The sequence below is a fragment of the Bactrocera oleae genome, chromosome 3, assembly GCF_042242935.1.
Source record: "Bactrocera oleae isolate idBacOlea1 chromosome 3, idBacOlea1, whole genome shotgun sequence".
In the NCBI taxonomy this organism is placed as follows: Eukaryota; Metazoa; Arthropoda; class Insecta; order Diptera; family Tephritidae; genus Bactrocera; species Bactrocera oleae.
The window spans coordinates 75266513-75281063 of record NC_091537.1 but is presented as its reverse complement, the minus strand read 5'-3'; positions in this window follow the sequence as shown (position 1 = coordinate 75281063).

The following is a 14551-nucleotide window of genomic DNA, read 5'->3' as shown; positions in this document are numbered from 1 at the left end:
GGTTGTAGTACTACTGCCCAGACAGCTTTACAGAGAACGGGGCCACAGTAAACGAAGATTTGGACCAAGAAAGTGTTGTGAGAATAAACATAGATAAAGAGAAGAACTTCTTCTCTTAGATGAAAAACGGATGGGCACACTTCGCTACTCGTAACCTCATTTGCACGAAGGCGATTGAAATTGCGAAACGATACCTGATCGTGGCGCTCATAGACCGCAGTAACCAGCTGTCGCAGAACAGCACGATAATTGGAATGGATGAAGGTAATAATGCAATCTCTGAAAAAATTGTTTAGATCGTATCACTATAGCATATAACTGCCACATAAACTGAAAAATCAAATCAAAATCAAGTTTTTGTAAGGAATCTTTTGTTTTTGTGAAGGCGCCACCCAAGGCTTACGGTTTTCTTGTTGTGACATAAAAGCACTTCTCATGCACCTAATCAACCGTTCGGAAGTGGAAAGTTGAAATCAGTACACTACGCCCCTATAAATATTTAAATTTAATTTAGGTTTTTGTTGCCATCGTTTAGTAAATTTTTACCTCACTATTCACAAATCACCGTACTACAGGCCAAATATTGACGCTTCTCGTAGGCGATTTTAAAACGAAAAACAAAAACACACGCTTCTGCAACGCCTTTCAGCGTGAACGCACATTTCAGCAATTTAACGTGCTTGTTGTTGTTTCATTTTTTGTACATTTTCCACTTTTTCCACTTTTTCAACTTTTTGTTTACATTTTGTTGCTTTTTCGCCGCTTAATGGGCAAAGTTTCAATAGCTTTTTAGCTTAAATACATTCAACACTCGCCGCCTGCCGCCACTCGTGAAAATTCAATCTGCCAACTGGAGACTATAAAATATGCGAAGCAGGCCGCGCGCATTCGACGAATGTTTGTATGTAATACAATAACAAACACTCACATATGCATATGCATGTTTGCCGCGGTATGTTTTATGAGCAGGTGCGCTTGTACCCTTGGTTCAACATTCGTTAGTTTGCCGGGGCGTATACGCAACATATGTTCTGCTGTGTGCTATGAAACTGTGACGACGTTGGCATTGCCATGACGCTCCGAACAAACACACACACAAACGCATTTATTTATAAATATGCACTTATATGTGTTGATGTGTGTGTGAACCTATAAGAAATAAAGATGTTAATCTAAAGTACCTAGCAAATGTTGCCGTTGGGAAAAGTTAATACCAGCAACGGAGGTAATGAAGAAGACAAAAATGTTAAAATGAACGATAAACGCATTCAAACTTCACCTTTACCGTTGCTTTTTTGCCAAATGGTGTGAGTTGTAATGTATGGCGGCCACTTGCAACATATGTCGCGCTCGTTGCGCGTTTGATTTGTTTGCTGCTCTGCAGTGCTTTGATTTAACGCAGGAAATTGATTGAATTTTCCAGTGATTTAAGGAGGCCATTGGAATGTTATTCAAAATTTTAAATTACAAAACTGCGCATTATGATATAATAAATTATTTTAAAGCAATTTGGATAATTTATATACATAAAAGAAAGGGTGTCCCTTATATAATCGAATTTTATACATAGATGTTAAAGTTACAGCCATTTCAATAAAAGAAAAAGTGTGCAATTGGTCTATTTTAAAAAATATCACACTCTGTGTAAAACTTGAAAAATAAACCAGAAAAAACGTTAACTTTGGTTGCACCAAATCTAGAATACCCTTCACAAATACAAAAGCTGCTTCCAAGAACTTGATTCCAATCGTTCAATTTATATGACAGCTTTATGATATAGTGATCTGATCTAAACAATTTTTTTCAAAAATTCATTGTTACCTTAAATAATAACTCGTGCCTAATTTCGTGAAGATACCTCGTCAAATGAAAGAGTTTCCCATACAAGTACTTGATTCCGATTGTTCAGTTTATATGGCAGCTATCTGTTATAGTGGTCCGATATCGGCCGTTCTTAAAAATGAGCAGCTTCTTAGTGAAAAAAGGACAGGTCAGTTCGATAGCTTAAAAACTGAGTTCAGCTCATCATGCTGATCATTTATATATATTTTATGTGGGTTTTATAGAATCTCCGACCAATCGTTCTGGGTGTTACAAACTTCGTGGTAAACTTAATATACCCTGTTCAAGGTATTACAAGTAAGATGGCCTCTAAGTTTCATTCAGTTACCTCACATACCATCAGCAATATATAACATAAGGAGTAAAGTCAACCCGAGGTTTGAAAATTCTGATATAAGTTATATGGGGGCTAGTGTCGGTTTTCACCCGATATTATTTAATGATGTGTTACTACTTACTTACCACTGTTAAGAGAAAATCACGCTCACACATTTTAATAAAGATAACTTATACCTATATTGGCCGATATATGGGTTATAAAGTCAGCCGGAAGATCGAACATTTTTCTATTAGGTATATGTGGACTACAGGATTATTGATTTGATTTACACAGGCATACTGTTAGCAGAAAAGGGTTCTCTCTGAATTTCTATAATATATCTCGCAGACTGCGCGATATTTTCGATGAAACGTTTAAACATATATTCGGTATCTAGGAGCTTGAATAGTTTTACTTCGATTTGGAGAATTTTCAAGGACACTATTTGTGCAAAGTTTATTTCATTATATTCATCGGTGCTTGATATGTAACTGGAAAATTAAAGAATCAGACGGAGTTTAAAATTTTGTTATATGGGAAGTAGGTGTGGTTATGGCCGATTTCGCCCATTTTCGAACTTTGTAACATGCAAATATCAAAATAATATTACTTAGAGATTCTGGTTAAATTCTGTTTAGTCGATCCCCAGATATTCCAGATATGGCGATTAATGTCGTTTTGTTGGCGTGGAAGTGGTCCGATTAAGCTAATGTGTAATACCACCCGTCTAACGGTGCCGAGAAACATATTCAGAAAGTTTATCAAGATATCTCAATTTTTACTCAGGTTACAGCTTACACAGACTGTAGCAACAAGTGGCAAAAGTATAAAAATTAAAACTTCCTTAATTATACTTATGCAACATGTTGCTACAAAGTAAAACAGTTTTGTTTACCTAACGGTTGTATTGTATATAGAAATGTTCTTGATGAAGAGACGAGTGGAAAGCCGCGTATTTGTCTGTCCGTCCGTCTGTTCTGAAAGTGTTTCACCGGCTCTGATCCTTGAAAGTTGCAAGAGAAAAAAAAAGGTTTTGTTTCACCCGAACTTATCCGTTTATTACTTGCTTTTGTTTTCAGATATTTCCATTATTTACCTATATATATTTACCTATATATTAATTGTTATTTATTTTCTTAGTTTTTTAGGTTAGATTCATTTACTAGGCTACTTGCTCTGGTTTTTTTAACAGACTCTGTGGCCTCATTATCGATACCTATTCCAGTGTCTCATACCGCGGGGTCCCCAAATGCTTAAAGCATAGCCCTGTTAATGCGGCACAAGAGTTGCTCCGGGTTCCGGTTCCGATTCTTTACAAACCATTACATATTATACTTCTATCACTTAATTAGAAGAAGAAATGTGACTTATCTGCATATCTCTCACCACAATCTCACATGTTATTTCAATTATCTTATTATCAGCCTTCAGTATCATTAATTGTGCTCATGGCAACAAGAACAAATTTTCACCTTTATCCAATGCCAAAAATACTCCTAATCCACTTAGCTATTATAAACGTTTCACCTTAACTGCCATACTCATTAGAGTATTTACTTAACTTATCACCTCAATTGCTAAGGACAATAAACCCACACACATACATATATAATGTAACGGCATACATACATACATATATAATGTAACGGCAGAAAACACTTCAACTTGCACAGCACTCGACCACAATTATTAACCTCTTGAAACAGTTCAACTTACACAAGCTTTCTTCAGCCAGATTACAACATGAAGTGCCTTTGCATGTTACTATGTACATACATGTAATATGTGTGTGTGTGTGTATGTAGAGGTGAAGGCTTGTAAGGGTAGATGTAGAACAATATACTTTTCACACACAAATTGCAATTGAGGCACTTTTCATAGCTTTCTTTGGTGTGAATGCCTTAGATTATCTTAATACGGCTAAGTCTATGTGGGTCTATGCGTGTGTGTGTGCCGAATGATATAGGTTACCGCGCGGCATGCCACATATTTCAAGTTGGCAAATAGCAACGCAAACAAATTGGCTTGTCATGCCGCTGTCATAAATGGGTTGCCGGAAACTCCGGAAGCTTACCGCAATATCCTTCTTGCATGACATAGGGTACTGTTATGGCCGTACTCTTTACTTTACTCTACTTTTCTGCAATACACTTGTTAAGGTGATAAGGGCTCTTTAGTTATGAATTATTGTAAGACATAATTAATTGTGATAATTTATTATTTCTATATTAGATAATGGTTAAAATACACTTATCTCTTATATTACAGATACAAAGCCAGCAAATTATTTTTCAGCCACAACGAAATGACTTGACTTTGTATCCGGGTGAACTCTTTGAAACTTAGACTATTGGAATAAACGCTTTTTGTTTGAACTATTTTTTGGTTAAACAATTGGCAGCTGACTCGGAAGTAAAGAAGTTTTGGCGAATACATTTCTTTTCGACAATCACTTTTGGCACCAGAGGTGTTATAGAACCCTAATCCGCTGAGTAAGATTCTTCAGTCCAACATTTCGACACTCAGTAATTGAGTTAGGCGAGGTAGTTCACTTCTGCTTCATTTTAGTGGTTAAATTGTCAATGGATGGTTCACAAAATATTATAATATGTGATAAATGATTTCAGATAACGGAGATAACGGAGGAACGAACACGAGCCCAACCAGTAGCTGATAGAAAAAGGTAGGTTGAGGCTAATCGGCTTCGCTGGCGCCCGAAGTAAGGTTGTCTGTTGTACTAGATTCCAGCTGTTTACTCCGGTAAAAATAAAGGAGAGGTAGGTTCTTATTTTTTTATTTCTACAGTTGAATTAAATAATCAATACGAATTTTCTAGTAAGATCTCCACCGAGATTTGAAAAGTTATTATTTGCATACCAGTCTTCACGGCTAACTACTGATACAATAACCTAGCTCAAAATCTATCTCACTGAGGGAAAAGTAATCACGGGAATGGTCCAAAATTTATGAAAACAATAATTTAGGTTTGTTGAGTTTTTATTACGAATATTTTAGTCGGCTTCCTAAAAGAACAATACAAATGTTGCAATTTTGGTTAATTCTATTCATATCAGTTTAGAAATAATTGGTTGGTAGCTTGGTTGAAGAGAGAGTATTCGGAAGAAAGCCTGTTCTCACTTAAGCTATCGTTAGATCTATTGTACTTCCAAGTGCGACCAAATTAAGCACCATTTAGCAACTCGGTGGATAAGATAGCTGGCCAAGTTGTTAGAAATTGGGACATTAAAGGCGGTGGAAGATATTCCGACTTAACTGGCTGAAGACTGGACATTCACAAAGGTTCTAGTATATCATCGTCCTTCAAGCAATGCAGGATGCATCGAGGTGAGTTTTCAGGACTAAGCTTCTTGTGATAATCTCTATCATTCTACTTCATAACTTCTTTTCTAAAAGTAAAAGTATTTTGGCTATACATTACCCAAAATTAATTTCTTAGTACAACCTGTGTGGGTTGTATTTCAAGACCTAAGGTGTGCTTCTAAAATCTATTATTTCCAGTAGCACTTGAGGGAGCTGAACGGTCTTGTGCAGCTCTTACATTTGATATAATACTTATTGTACGAAATATTGTAAATTTGAATATAATACATCTGAAAATATTCCTAACATTTCACCTTGGTAAGATTTCAGGAATACCATGAATACAAGTATATTGCCATCGTCTTAAGAATTTAGCTTTCATAGAATTATCAGTGAGCATATTTCAGAGAAAATTGTACTAGAGATTAAGAATATATTTAAATAAAGTTTCGAGCACATGTTCTGTAGTATTCTGCATAACACTAGCATATGCAATGTATAAACAATATATAACTCAATATGTTCAGAACAACGGCACAGTTTGCGTGTCTGTGTGTTGGATCCACTAATATACACAAACACGTCAGCAGGCAATTATCCTAAAAGGTTGAAAAGTAAATTTATAGATTTCTATGCATACATACTTCAGCAGTTAATCCAAAAACACCTAAAGCACACACAAAAAATAACACATACACAAACGTACACATACAGCCACAAATGCTACTAACTAAATTTCCGCCTGTGCAAATACGCGGCTATAAAATGAAGTGTTTTGGTGCGATGATGTTGAAGGCAGCAGCCAATAAATATGATAAATGATTTTTAAGTGACTTCCAGTTAGACCTTCTGTTCGCCGAATCAAACGTTTGCCGTTGTGCGTGTGTATTTATGATACTCGTTTGTATGTATGTATGTTATTTTAATATGAACTATGAATGCCTCTTCGGAATAGCGGTATACTAATGGTTATTGTAATAGCGTAAGCTCTTATAGTTCACTAAACGCATAAATTGGAGTCAGTGAGTTAAAAAATTATGAGTTAAGTGCTAGTTTGTATGGTAATATTTCAAAATCTGTGAAATTTTATACCGCAAATTAATGTTGTGAATGATTGTCTATTAGCCATATGGAAGCGTTGGCAAAGGATTAATAAAGCATTGATACATACAAATAAATAAATATACTCCTGATATAATATATTATATGATTACATATGCATGTGCCAATAAATTCCAGGTAGGAGGAAAAATTTGAATAAGAAAAAAATATAGGGAGGCATATGAGATTTAAAAATGGTTTCTGGTATACACATATTCCAAGAGGCTGGGAAAGCTATGGTCCGATTTTGATTTTTAGACTTAGGTTAACATACCTTAAATGAATTGCCTGTGCAATGTTTTATTCCAATAACTTCATTGGTGTTTGCTTGATATACTATAAAGTGAGACAATCTTATGGAATTTAAAATTGTGACAGTGTGACTACCAAACTATACGCGCTATATATCTAATGCAAGTAAAATGTTTTCTCGTTCTTCTGTCGCTATGTGAGGCATTTTGGTGTTTTATTTAGCAAAGCATTGTTGGTGCAAAAAAAAATAATAATATCGGTTCAGACCTGTCTCTATCAATCGCATACACAGCTTAATTAATTCCGTTTTAAAAATTTTCTTTTGTGAAATATTTACATTTCATGGAGGCTCAAAAAATCGAAATTAGTTATCAAAAACCTTATTCCTGACCAATATATCTATCTATAATATATATATGTATATATATAGTTTCTATATCTAACCATTAGCCGGATCAACATTAAATTAGTCACATATCTTATATTTCTTATAGTGAATATTTTAATGCACCTGATAAAAGGTAAAGTGGCTGTCTTTCGACCCACCTAGGTCTTTAGGAGTCCCATTGTGATAATACCTGATAGCTAGACTATATAATTTTCGGCTACGACTGAAATTAGCATTTCTTACTTCTGTTAAATACTCAAGTATGGAGCGCGTCCTCATTACTTTTCTCACGTCAGCCATCTTATCTGATGTTATACAAGTAAATATTCCTCCACCCTTCTGATAAAGGTTTTTAGGTAAAAAAGGGCTGTACTTCTCAATGGTTTTCCATGGAAATGAAGATCTAGTTAGTTTCAATATTTAAGTTAAAAGAGAGAGGAAATTGTCTACTACTTACTGATTTTGACTATAAACGGTAACCTACACTCCAATAAGTAAGTTCACCTGCTTATTTGATGTTAAACATTATTTCACAATCAGTCGCCTGAAACAAAATTACCTCTTTAGCAAGTTTGGCGCATTGATTATCTATTTAATGATATGAAATTCATCATAATTAATTAATAAAGCTGACAGTTTTGTTCAATATTTTCTTACACCGAAGTATAAGTTTTGTAAAATTATTCAAATAAAGCACTTTTAAAATCCATTAATTAGTGTACGGTTTGATTGCAATTTCTCAGCCTTAAATTCATACTGCGGTTCAATTAGTTTGCGATTCACAAAATAAGCCACACACTTTTGTTTTTCTGTACAGTATCTTTTGAGCATACTCATAGATGGGTTATTAATATTTTTGTTTTGGTGATTGGCGTTCATAATCTTTTCTTTACACGAGGATGGTCCGATAAATATTTAGCCTATAAAAGAAAAACTACAATTTTGGAAAAATTGCGAATTTTTCTCAACAAAGGCTTTATACACTGCTCCAACTTCTTCAATCCGTCTGAGATATATATTTTTTCTCGAGGCCTGTAAAGTAGGTTCTTGTGGCAGCGATAAACTCTTCATTTGACTCAAAAATCTGTCCTACGACCAAACTTAATGTATTAAGTTTGGAAACATGAAGTCGCGTCTACATGTCTGTAGAGGGATGGGGCAGAAGTTCGACCATCTTGTGAATTCCAGAAAACGGCGACCTTCAATTTTCTGGCGGGCAGACAGTCTTCGCCTTCTTCCGAGCAGGTACGCCTGGAGGTCCACTGCTTGATCTCGGGTGTTTATCAGTGGGCACATGTTTCGTCGGCGATCACGATAAATTGAATTGGAATTGCGCTTAAACAGCGTCAACCGTTTCTGTGAAGTGGTCTTGCGGTTGTAAATATTTGTTGTCTGCAGTGAAAAAACTTGGCATTCATCGCGCCGATAAGTTTCTCATACTTAATATTTCATGCAAGATATGGTGACCAGGATGATCTTTTGAAATGCCTACCATTTCAGTTATCTCGCGCACCTTCAATCGATGGTATACGAATACGAAATTGTAAATTTTTATCATGTTAACCACCGTGGTAGCCCTCTTCCAGGCACCTGAATGTCTGATCAGAAACCGACGTGCGACCATAGTGAATCTTGCTATCGAATGCGAAGAGTTGCCGTATATCGTTTAAAAATCGAATCACCAAACGATATTGCTAGTTTCCATTTTTCTAAACTCCGCAGACACGCTCTTTTCTACAAACCTTCAAAACGAAACTACGAGTGTGACTCGGCTGAAATTTTGGCAGTAGCAGTCTACGAGATTGTACTATAAGATGTTATTTATTTCTTTTTTGCGATAGTGGCGCGATTGGAGTTCTGAGGACAAATATTGAGAGTTCCCGATGAGTTTTCTAAAACCTCATAATCGTAAATCTGTCGTATTATCCGAGACATTGCCGTCTTTTGTTTTGTGACCTATATTCTAAGTTTTATATCGCAAATCTTGAGATATAGTATAATGTTAACGTCGGATTTGAGCGATAATCTTTTCGGTTGTTGGTTCAATGAGCTTATATGTATATATCTTCCTTTTTTGTCAATATTTTTATGTACAAACAAAATTTTTAGTGCGAAAATTGCTTGTAAAACTTAATTGAAATAAATTTATTGAAGCTTAAGCCGAAAGTACACTCAAAGAAGCAAACTACTGAACATAACCTATTAATCCAGGAAGCAAGCAGAAAAATAGTTTATTGGCATACACCGGAGTTGCACCGTTAGTTCATTTGAAGCAATCGAAATTCCTAATCGCTCATCGACTTCATAAAAGTTAAATGTAAACCGAAATTCAATTGAATGGGCAGGCACCCAACTGTGTGTTGAACTTCACTTGCAACCACCAAACAATTGCTGGGGCATGAACTTTTCGGCTTATAGACGAATGCCTATATGTTGGCAGCAAGCAAGAAATATGTGTTGTATAAAGCTACCAAAATTTACCAGGCAATTATTTTTACAATATAATGCTTACTCTGCATGGTTGTTGCATTTAAAATGTTGTTGTTGTTTACCATTGAGTTTTGCGTTTTTGATTCAGCGCAGAGTGCTCAACATGACCCCACAGGCACATATGTAAGCGCTTAGTGTGAATTGAGGCATTAATACAGCACTATTTTCCGTTATCCTTCTGCTTTTGCCTTCTGCCCTCCATCTGGCCGCTTATCATTGCATTTATTTTTGCGGCCAAACTTTAATTGAGTTTTAGCCCGTCCATTTCATTGCAGGAAACTTTTCGTTTGTATGCCACCTCAGTCAGCTGTATGCATTAGGCAGCGCTGTGTGGAGCTGACGTCGGGTAACCTGGGCTACACGTCCGACTCGTAGCTCAGCATTCGGTTGAGCTGCATGTTAAGTATCTTTTGTTGCTTGTTTAATTTCACTACTCACTACTTTGGCCACTCGATTTTGCATTTTATATAGAAACTTTGCCAGTTTCCGTTTTGATTTTGTTTTTGGCAATTTCAGGCTCATTTAATTTGTTTGGCAAAACATTTTTTCGGGGGTTAGTCCAAAAGCACAGTTAGGTGTGCGTTCTAATTGTCGAAGTTTTTTGGTATGCAGCGGGAAAACATGTAACTCAAGGACTTTTTGTAGCGCCAGTGCAAAAGTTGTTTATTTGCGGCAACCAGCAAATCCTTAATAAGAGTAACACAAATCACCTCGATTTGCGTCGATTTCGATTTACAGATTCGCGCTGCGCAAATAACTTTGATATTTTTGGAATTTTGTTTTATTTAAAAACTTTCACTTTGGGCAAATTTGTATTTGCGTTATTGTGATGAACGTTTTGCGAAGAGTTGGTAACTCTAACAAAGTTGTTGGGAATTTTAATCAGAATTTGCTCCACATTGTATTGAAAACTAATATTGAAATATTTCGTCTGAAAGTATTTTCGGAACTACGTGTTTTTCAGATGAATCCATATAATTGAGTTTTCACTTCTGATAGATATTTGTTAAGGCTTTTGGCAGTTATATGAATATACAGCTTTCGAACGGCTCATGTTTTTAAGGCGATTTATTTATTTAAAAAAAAAAAAAAATTTTTTTGTATTCTCTGACGTGTTTGTTTAGTAGAATTTATAATATTAGATTTTATTAGAAGAATTTAATTTATCACCAAGCAAATTATGTTAATATGCTCAATTTACAAGAAATCGGTTTAAATTTGTATAATCTTTGCGTAGTGTTTGTAAGTCACGTGTGACTATTTTTAGTCTGTGAGTTAGCTCTTTATAAGCAGATGTTGGTTTAAAAGCATTATTGTGTTAGTTTAGAGTATTCGTTATATTTAGTTCAGTCGCTTAAAATAAAGGGTTTTTGCATTGTCAAACAAATTGTTACAGTAAATAAATGTGAAATTTATATTCTGTATGCTTCGGCTAACGTCACAGTCATTGGTGTTGTCAAACGGTACATAACTTTGTAATTTGAAAAAATAATAAAAAGTTTTAGTGGGATTTACCGCTTGTTAACTACATTCACCTTGATACTGGCGGGACAAGGTCATATTAAAAGAAGTAGTGCAAACAAGACATAGACGCAGTAGCTGTTTCCTCTTCAAACTTTAACTGTCATGAAATTATCGAAGTAATAAAGTCTAAATGCATTACTTTTTTGGGTTTTATTTGAAATCACATTTCTATACTTTTTTTACCCTTCATATTTTATATATAATTTGATAAATCTTTTTCCAATTCATTACCATATCTTTAACTCGGAAATCTGTTTGCAAAAATGGCGGCATTTTCATCATTTCGGCAGTAAATATTGTCATCATCATCAACAGTTTTACAACCCGGTGCGGCTTTTCGTTTGTTAGAAATTAATTCTCCAATTATCCCTGTTCATTGCTTGAGTTCGACAACGCTTCAACGTCACAATCAATATATCTAAGTTTTGGTCTGCTTTTGTTATTGCTGCGTCTGCCCAGGAGAATTTGCTTAGAAAGATAGTTTTCATTGGCACGAATAATATGGCCTGCCCATCGTAATTGTTGTTACGACATCGGGGTGCTTGTGCAAAGTCTGTAGCTCGTGGTTAGGGTTGGCAAGATTGATCAAATAATTAGCATTAAACGAGTATTTTTCTACAGTAAGCGATTGCATCGAATTTTCTGTTCTGATTAATCGATTCATTCATCGATAAATTACTAAATTAATCACAAAAATTTTTATATCAAAATTCGGTCAACATCTTTCTTCAAAATTTACCAATCCGTCAACTCTACTTGTGAACAAAAGAACCACGCCAATTCTTAAAGTGACTGTACTGATTTCAATGTAAAGTCACAGTACTGTCTTTGTTAATTCAGAAAATTAAACGTTCGAGTTCAAAATGGCTGCTGTAAAAAGTAAAATTTGGAAATTTTTCACAAAAACCGACAAAGCAAATTTCGTAAAATGCACTCTTTGTGCGAAAAAACTGAAGTATTCGAATAACACAACCAACATGTTTCAGCACATAAAGCTTAAGCATAAAAAGATGGCGCTGAATTTGTGGTACAGTAATTTTAATTTTTTTTTTGATTATAGTATAAGATGCATAGATTAGTTTTGCATGCATTTTTGGTCCCGCAGTCAAATATCAGCAATAATGCCGTATCGAACCGATTGAAGACAGTAATAAGTAATTGCCGTGGAGTAGCAGGAGTTTGATGGAATACACGCAACCTCTGATTGCAGATGCTTTTAGTACCATGCAGAGTTTTTCATCAAGCGGTGCCAGACAACAGAAATTAACGCAAAGCATTGTTGAAATGGTTGTCATAGAGAATTTGGCATTCAAGTTTGTAAAAGGTAGGAAATTTTAAAAAATTACACCGGTTTACAACGTTTTTGTTGCTCTGGATATAAGATCGATATTAAATATATTTGTGCTCATAGTTCATGAAACTATCAATGGTTTTGTGAGAGTTGCTCTCGTTTGTTTTTAAATCTGTATTTCCATTTTACACTACAAAAATCAGAAAACTTGAAATCAAATAACATATTTATTTACTATGTCAGTTTTATATGAAATACATATGTAATATATGCGGTTATAATAAAAAAAAAAATTTTAATAAAGTTATTTCGTTTTTTTAACATGAAAAACAAAAATAATCGAAAGTGGCGATTAATCGATTGATAATGGAATGGCACTGACAAAAGAATCAAAAGTTTGGTAGGCACTGTCAAAAAACTTAGAATATAAGATTAAAACAGCTAAAAGTATTAACTGCCACGCTATCATTTGAACAAAAAATTTACTCAAACTTATCCTTAGACTTAGAAAATGAAGACACGATGTGTGGCTAAATAATATATATGGCTTAAAAAACCAAAAAACGTGTTTTTAAAGCACATTAAAATAAAAGGTGAAAAAAATTTATTCAAGAAAAAAAACTAAAAATACACGCTTTTAAAGCACTTCAAACTAAAAAGTGAAAACTAATTCTTAATATGTATAAACTGATAGTTATATTGATCGAAAAATATTTGAACTATTTTGAGAAAAGCGTGGGATGGGTTGTACCATTTTCCTTTATCGAGGATACCACATGTTTTTCACAATAATACTTAGCACATGTGTTCCTTGGGAAAAAAGTGAGGACAAGTTTGTAGATGTGCGTAATCGAACCACTGCCACGCCTACAAAACGCCATTAAACAAAAACCTAACTAAGAACTAAGAGTGCCCCGCCCACTAAGAGTTTTAATGTATACATCCCCTAAACCGTTTAAGATATAATAACCAAATTCGTTCAGGACAAATCTCTTAAGCACCGCTATTGACACTGTAAGAACGAGTAATATTGGACCTCATAGAATGGTTCTGTTAAAAGCTACTAAAAGCGCGATAAGTTCATAAAAAAAATACGCCAGATACATTAAATTTTACAACCGAGATGGTAAGAAAGAGCTTTATAGGAGGCTGGGACAAAATAAGACGATGAGCGACAACCCCATATGTCAGCACCTTCTCCACTGATTTCGATCAGATTTAGTATGTAATATTATCATGATATTCGTATGATTTAGTGCAAAAATGGGTGTTATAAATCAAGAACCAATCAATGTGTCCGCATAAAGCTTTGCACTACTAGTGGCTTTGAGTTGCGCCACCTTATGGCAAAAAATTGTCAAAATCGGACAACAACTGTTGAAGCCTCCAGACACCAATTATGTGGACCCCAGTTCCTACAGCGAACATTATATAGAAAATATCGATCAATTTGTGAGATATGTTATAGAAATACGGAGCAAATCCTTTCCTGATAACAGTATGCCTGTATGTCAAAAATGGGTTGAATCGGCCGAAGGCTTCAAATACCTAATATAAAGATTTTCGAACTTCCGGTTTATTTTATACCACATATATCGGCCAATATTTGAGTTGTCTTAATGAAAACGAGAGAGCTTGTTTTGCTAATAACAATGTACCTTTGTGCCTTAAATGGTTAAAATCAGTTAATAACGTGCACAAGCCCACAAGTCCGGCTGACCTTACGCCATATATTGTATATTGGTGATGGTAAGTGTACTTTAATGAACCTCAGGGAGCATATTATTATTATGTGGTATTGCCAAAAATAGTTAAAATGGGTCAATACATCTCTTAGACTCCATATATTTAACATACAATTTTGAAACTTCCAGTTGGCTTTATACACCCACTATATACGAATTACACCCATTACTACTTATAATGATTTTGGTTTTTCGCCTTATGACGAATATGTCTCTCAGTGTGTGAGTTATATATTAATAAATATGCTTCAAAATATTTTGTTCAGAGTACCTGAGCA